This window comes from Onychomys torridus, chromosome 10, assembly GCF_903995425.1.
Source record: "Onychomys torridus chromosome 10, mOncTor1.1, whole genome shotgun sequence".
Classification (NCBI taxonomy): Eukaryota; Metazoa; Chordata; class Mammalia; order Rodentia; family Cricetidae; genus Onychomys; species Onychomys torridus.
This window is the reverse complement of record NC_050452.1, coordinates 55,186,696-55,193,891: the sequence shown is the minus strand read 5'-3', so window position 1 is coordinate 55,193,891 and position 7,196 is coordinate 55,186,696. Positions and strand designations below refer to the sequence as shown.

The window sequence follows — 7,196 nt, the reverse complement described above, 5'->3', positions numbered from 1 at the left end:
GTTGGGGGCATGGGATAGGGAGGGATGAGGAGTAGGGGTGTCATTAAAAAATGAGAGCTCCTCAAAACTACATGCCTGGGAGGGGACTTGGCCTGCTTCAACCCAAGAAGACCCGGAAGATCAACAGCAGTTTGGGAAGACCAGAACTGTGAAGGATGGAGAGAAGGCTGTGGTCTGGGGAAATGGGGGTGGGGTGGGGGATGCTTGGCAATTGGGGTGAGTGGATTGCCCTTCCCCTGCTGGGATCCCCCAGCTCCTCCAGTCTGACAGGAAAGGGACAGCCTGTAAACCCCCAAGAGCAGGTTTGGGGCTGCTAGATGCTCTAGGCAGGGGGATAGTGGTGTCTCACAAAGGCCTGCCCTCCAGGAAGATGACTATGCTGCCTCCTAGCTCTTCTGCCAGGGTTCAGGGCTCCTTGACCTCCTTGTAACAGTTCACTTGTAATTTATGCATGATCCCTGTCAACTTCTTCTTCTTTTTTACTAATAGGAAAACAATTAAATCACTTTATTAGACAATCCTGATTTACAAAACTTGCCGGTGAGCTCTCACACTTTTCCATAACTTACACATTCCCAAATTTTATTTATTAATCATATCAGTTTACTCATTTGGTCTTAACCACCAAGACATGCTCACACTTTTTTCATGGGTATTCCACCTTCATAAGCAAATGTTAAATTGTAGTTTTATGAGTCCCTAAAAAGTAGAAATTCAAGAGAGAAGAATATTTCTGTTACAAAGCTGAGGGAATATGCTCAATAGTTACATGATTTCCTGGTACTGCTAATGACTATCACTGGCCATGTGTGGCTTGAGTGCAGTCATGGAGTGTGGCTCTTCCTACTCATTAGGGATAACAGCATCCATCATATGACCTGCACTCTATAGCCCTAGAGATGTACCATTAATAGGCCCCTGACAAATGGCCTTTGAGGGAGTGTAAATGTAGATGCTTACTATGAGATGGGCTAGAATGACTCAACCAGTGGTTACTATAGAAGAACAGGTCCTGAGCTAAATGCTGAAGAAACAGATAAATTCCCTCTGAATGCAGGCCAGCCTTAGAGACTCAGACATCTTGATGAGAATATGACATCAAGAAGCCTTCTTGACTTCTAATGTCACGGCAGTTTCTTTTTGATGGCATCCTTGGAGCTGGCATAGAGCACTGGCTCTTGAGGGCTGTATTACCCAGATGATGGAACCAGGGTCCCCCTTCTTGTTCTCCTTAGTCTCTAGATTGCATTGTCAAGAGCATAGCCAAGGTCCTTGTCTGCCAGCATCTTGACCAAGGTGGTGTAGGGGTCCTCCGCAGTCTGTCCACATCTCCTACGATTTTCCAGTCCTCAGGCAGAAGAGCACTGCCTTCCTGAGTTTCTTTACTTTGTCTGGCATTGAGGATTTGCACTTCTTCATTTCATTGAACTCCTGATGACACCATCAGAGGCAGCCACACCAAAGGGCTTCTTTCTGGAAGGGAAAGGGGACATGGACAGCCGCAGAAGAACTAAGTTGAGAGATGCCATTGCAGATAGGATCTGACTGCAGTATCACTTAAAAATATTTAGTTTTTATTTTTTGAGATTATAATATAATTACATCATTTCCCAATTCCCTTTCTTCTTTCTGAACCTTCTCATACACCTCTCCCTGCTTTCTTTCAAATTGTAGTTATACTCATATATGTATATTCATATATATATATATATATGTTTGTACATGCATAAATACAATATTAGTCTGTATAATATTACTTGTGGATATGGTATTATTGTTTTTAAACTACATTTGGATTTTGAGCAGCTGCCCTAAAAGCTTACATTTTTTTCTCTTACCTTTGTATTATCTACCCACTAGGTTTTGTTGGTTGTATAGTGCTCAATCTCAAGGTTCATTATCTGCCTAGTGTATAACTTTCAAATGTTCACATTTAAATGAAGCCAATATTCATCCCTCTAAAGAGCTCCTTCATCCCACAGGCTTAAATTTTGATTAAACTTACATAATATGATTGGCACTGTTTTTTGTTTTGGCTGTTACAATGAAGCCCCATAGACTAGGTAGATTAAATCACAAAAATTTGTTTTTCAGCATCCCATAGTCTGGGAAGTTCAGGTTCAAAGTACCTGTACATTCAGTAGCCAGTGGGACTCTACTTCCTGAACCATGGACTGTTTTCTCTCTATGCCTTCTTGGAGGAGGACCTATTGGATATTCCTATTATGAGTACATTATTCTCACTCTTGAGGGCCATAAACTTGTGACCTAATCACCTCCCTAGGCCCCATACCCAGACATTCTTCCACTGGGGTTAGCTTTTCAACAAATAGATTTGTGTGGTGGTGGGGGCAACAAACCTTCCATCCACGGTACTGGATTTCATTGGCAAGTGATGTTTTCCATGAGGACCAGAGGGTGGCACTGTAGCACTTCTGTTAAGAGAGTGTCTAGAGCCAACAGGGCCTCACTCAGCTCCCCCATTCTTAGTTGTATGACCTTGGGTAAGTTGCTTTCTCAATATCATTGTTTCCTTATTTGAAAGCTAAGGTTAATAAAAGGTCTGACTCCATGGGGGTCTTACATGGATTAAATGAGATAATTCAGGCTGTTTAAACTGCTTGGCATACAGTGAGTCCACTCCATTAACTCTGGAGCTCTCATGCTTTCAGTATTTATTGTCTGTCCTAATTGTCTGCTACCATGCTTGACATGGGAGACCAACAGATAAAACATTCTTCCCTCCAGAGTCTGCATCCTAACATTACACAAACACTATTGTTTTCACGTCTAATCCCCTTTAAAGGGGATGTAGGTGCTCAAAACCCACGCTATTTGATATTTCTAGATGTAAAAGTGGGTGATGGTGGGCAAGAAAGGCTGTTGAGTGGTTATATCCAGCCCCATGGAGGCACAGGAGGCTGGGCCAGGTGCTGAGGGACTATTCTGGACTGATTCTCAGGAAAAGGTCCCCAGCGAGGAGTGCAGAGCAGCTGTCTCCGACAGATTCATTTCCAAAGTCAAGTGTGTTTTGCCTTAATACTGATATCCCTCCTGTGAAGGTGCATGCTGTTTGCTCAGATGTTGGTCACATTTTGATAATCATTTAACCTTTATTTATTCTGCATACCCCATGGTGTAGCTAAACACCTCTGACTGCTGGGAAATCTACCCGAGATAAGATGGCTCTTCTCTGGAGGTCCTACTCAATAAAATTCTCCACCAGTCACAGATGAATCAGTTTCATTGAGCCCAGACAGTATCTCCCAAGTCTGATTGGTAGGCAAATCCAGCATTTTTCATTAATAAGAAAAATGGGGACAGTTTTGGGACCTCTGATGAAGCCTCCTCCTCTTGCCCCTCCCATTTTAAATTTGTTTAGTTCCCTATTACATACCTTTTGACATCAGTAGCTTCTGCTAATTTGTGTCTATTGCAGGACCAAAGAGGTGAGAGAAAGTAGAAGAAAATATTATAAAGGCATTTCAAAATCCCACTGGTAAATTCCTGAATCTCTTTACACAGGAAATGTCACATTTTCAATTTCATTTAATTTAATTTGTATTTAAAAAAATTCTTTGAAATATTCTTCAGGCTCTGACATTAAGGTTATAGTGGTTGGATAAGAATAAATTAGGATGCTTTTTACCTTCCCGTTTTTAATTTTAGATAGTATGTAGTCCCTCTGGATCTGTAGGGCATTGGATCTAGGACCCCTGTGGATACTAACATCTAAGGATGCTCAGGTCCCTTGTATAAATGGTATAGTGTTTGCATGTAACCTATACAGACAGTTCTGCTGCATACTTTAAATTGTCTGGGTTACTTAAATAGCTAATACAATGTAAATGCCATGTAAACGGTAACATACTGTATGCTTAGAGGGTGATGGATGACAGGAGAAAAAGTCAAGTACTTCACTACAGATGCAATAAAAACATTTTCCATATGTTGTGGATGAAACCTGAGAATGCAGGACATTGATGAGAAGGGAAAACCATAGTCTTGGAATTCTGAATACCTCCTACATGACTTTGGACTTCTTCAAGTGATCTCTTTAATCCTAAAGAGGACATTCTCAAATTCTGACCACACAAGTTTTAAAGAATATGTATTGTTCCTAAACAAGAAAAATGTTTCATGAGGTTTGGACTCTTTCTTATGAATATTATCTTGTTAGTTCTCCAAATCAAATTCACAGCCATGGGAATAAATGTAGGCAGGGAGTAGCCTGGGGACACTCAGAGCCCAGTCTGTGGGTACCCTGGGCTTTACCCTGAGCTGGGTGTTGGCAGCTTTGTCAAGGAGTGCTGGGAAGACTAGAGTTTTTCTGCAGAGACTGTTTTATGGTCGTTGGCACCCTCCATACGGACATCTACAAAGGACATTGCATGCAGACCTGTGCTTGTCTGCATGTGGCTACAGAGAGCTTAAGGGGTGTCCAGTGACTGAGAAATTGGGTTTTACTTAATGTTTACTTAATATAGACGTAACGATGAATACTCAACAATTGGAGAGGTTCAACTCTGTTAGAGCAACTGCAACATCAGAACTTCCTTTTCTAGGGTTTTGTCTTAAGTATAAATATAGAAGTATTATTTCCCATGAAAACTTATCATGTCAAGTGACATGCATTTTGAATGTAACATGCATATCATACTTTGAAGGCTTAGTATGTAAAAATGAAAACCATTTTGAATAAGTATGTATATTGATTATATGCTTGAAGGAAAATATTTGGGACATACTTGCTTAAATGAAATGTTATTAAAATTAATGTAATTTACAAAACATTAGAAAATTTAGAATATTTAAAACTACATGTGGAATTCTCATAGTATTTTATAGGACAACTTTGGTGTAGATCCAAAAATTCCAGAAATAATTTGTTTCTTATAACATATTTTGTTTTTTCTCAAACACAAAATAAAAATTATAATCAAATTAATTCATCTATAAAAGAAAACTCTGGAGCTTTTCCACTGATGGCTCAGTGGATAAGAACCCTTGCTGTGTACACAGGAGGGGATCCCAGCACCCACATAATAAGCTATGTGTGGCCGTAAATGCTGTAATCCCAGAACTGTGGGGAGACAGATAGGAAGTGTGTTGGGGCTTCCTGGCCAACAGCCTAGTCTCAGGTTCAATGAGATCCTATCTCAAAGAAGAGTCATGGAATGATAAAGCAGGGGCCCAGATGTCCTCTCTTACTTACAGGTGCACATAGTACCACTCACATGTGTGCAAATGCCATACCTATAGCGTGCACACACACACACACACACACACACACACACACACACACTCATACACACAGGCAAATCTTTGGTCATCAGAACCTTAGAGCTCCAGTCTTGGAACCACTTTCATACTTCATGAGATCTCCACCCCTGGTTTCAATCTCCTGGCATGCCTACAGTTTTTCCTTACTATGTTTCAGTTACATTTGTATACTTTGACATATATGTATTCTTTGAAACAATAGTCACTCATGCTCTGAGAGCCTGACACATCTCAAGTGAACCCACTGGAAGTTATAAACATGGCAGAACATGAACAGTGGCATCAGGAGACCCCTACCTTGGACACTAGAGGCTGAAATACAACGTCGCTGTTGTCAATGCCTAAAGCTCTGTTTATTTTAGCACAAGTATAAATGCCATTCAGGTTTGTGGTCACTTTGCAGAGATCTAGCGATCTTTCCTGGAGTGTTTTTAATAGAAGAACCCAGCCTTTCACTAATTGAATGTCACCAGCTACCTGATAATGTCAATGGAGCTGAATGTTATCATCTGAGAGTGACTTCTGGCTGCTGGGAAAGGCTGAGTGTATGAGTGCAACATGGAAGATGGTGATAATATAGCCACAGAAGGCTGCCATGATTGATTGGCCATTAAAAAGAATTTATAGCACTTCAATCTTTTTGCCTTGTGAAGCCCGCCTGTATGGGCCACTCTAATGATTGGATTTAGAACTATTTTGAAAGATCAGCTAGACTTATCAACCGGGCTTTGATGTTAAATTGACCCTGGATTTGGAATCACAAAGACTCAAGGGGATTGGAATGCATACTCTCCTCCCAGCCAGCTAAGTAACTTTTGACAAATGATGTCAAACTTCTTGGGCCTCATTTTCTCACTCGTGAAATGGGTGGTTTTCTCACATACATGCAGTGGGCACATGGTAGTTGCCTTAAGTCACTCACCACTGTTCTATCCCTCCTTGGCATGCTTCCCCACTCCCCAGGCCATGGTTTTCTGAACCAGCCCTTAACTGTGTAACGACACTGGAATTCCATTCCTACTGTCACCTTCTGGCCACCCCTCCACCACCATTTCCCCAGTTGCTAACATCTGTAAGAGTGTTTACTTGTTCTTATTTCCTTAAACAGGCTGCCTCTTCTTCTTCTTCTTCTTCTTCTTCTTCTTCTTCTTCTTCTTCTTCTTCTTCTTCTTCTTCTTCTTCTTCTTCTTTTTCTTCTTCTTCCTCTTCTTCTCCTCCTCCTCTTCCTCCTCTTCCTCTTCCTCCTCCTCCTCTTCCTCCTCCTCCTCCTTCTTTTACTCCTCCTCCTCCTCCTTCTTCTTTTTCTCCTCCTCGTCCTCATCCTCCTCCTTCACCCTTTTTCATTCTTTTTAGGAGCTGAGGACTGAACCCAGGGCCCTGCACTACTAAGCAAGTGTTCTGCCACTGAGCTAAATCTTCAATTCTCCAATCCCTTTACACAAACTTTTGAAGAGATGAGGAACTTAAGACTTAGGAAGGTTAACTAATTTGCTTAGGAAAATTACTCCTTGTTATAGTTAGAAACAACTGGAATTTAAGTGTATGTCTGACTTAGAAGCATTAGTAGCAATTCCGAAAATTGGCTTTGGGTCTCAGAAGCATTGATTACTGAAAAGGTTCTGCAGTTGCAGGCTGTCTCCTCTGAAGACCTTGTTCGTGTTCAGAGAGCACTTCCACCCCTTCCTTACCCCACAATGATCTGCAAGGGCTAGTTTCGCCTGTGGCTGAGTTTACTTCTTTCTGGTGAGAATTTCACTTTTAAGAAATTAAATTAGAAAAAAAATCAGCTAGTTTTCATTATTGCAAGCATCAAATACTATTTTTATGAGAGTGAAGGCCAAAGCAATAATACATTTAAGCCCATGCCAGCCTTGGTGATAAGTCAGTGGTTCCCTTTAAGCATGATTACAAAA

General features: G+C 41.1%; 1 pseudogene; it reads right to left on the bottom strand.

Annotated features, from left to right (window-relative positions):
• Positions 1-345: 345 nt before the first annotated feature.
• Positions 346-1,529, bottom strand: LOC118591894 (annotated as a pseudogene).
• Between the last annotated feature and the right edge of the window lie 5,667 nt (positions 1,530-7,196).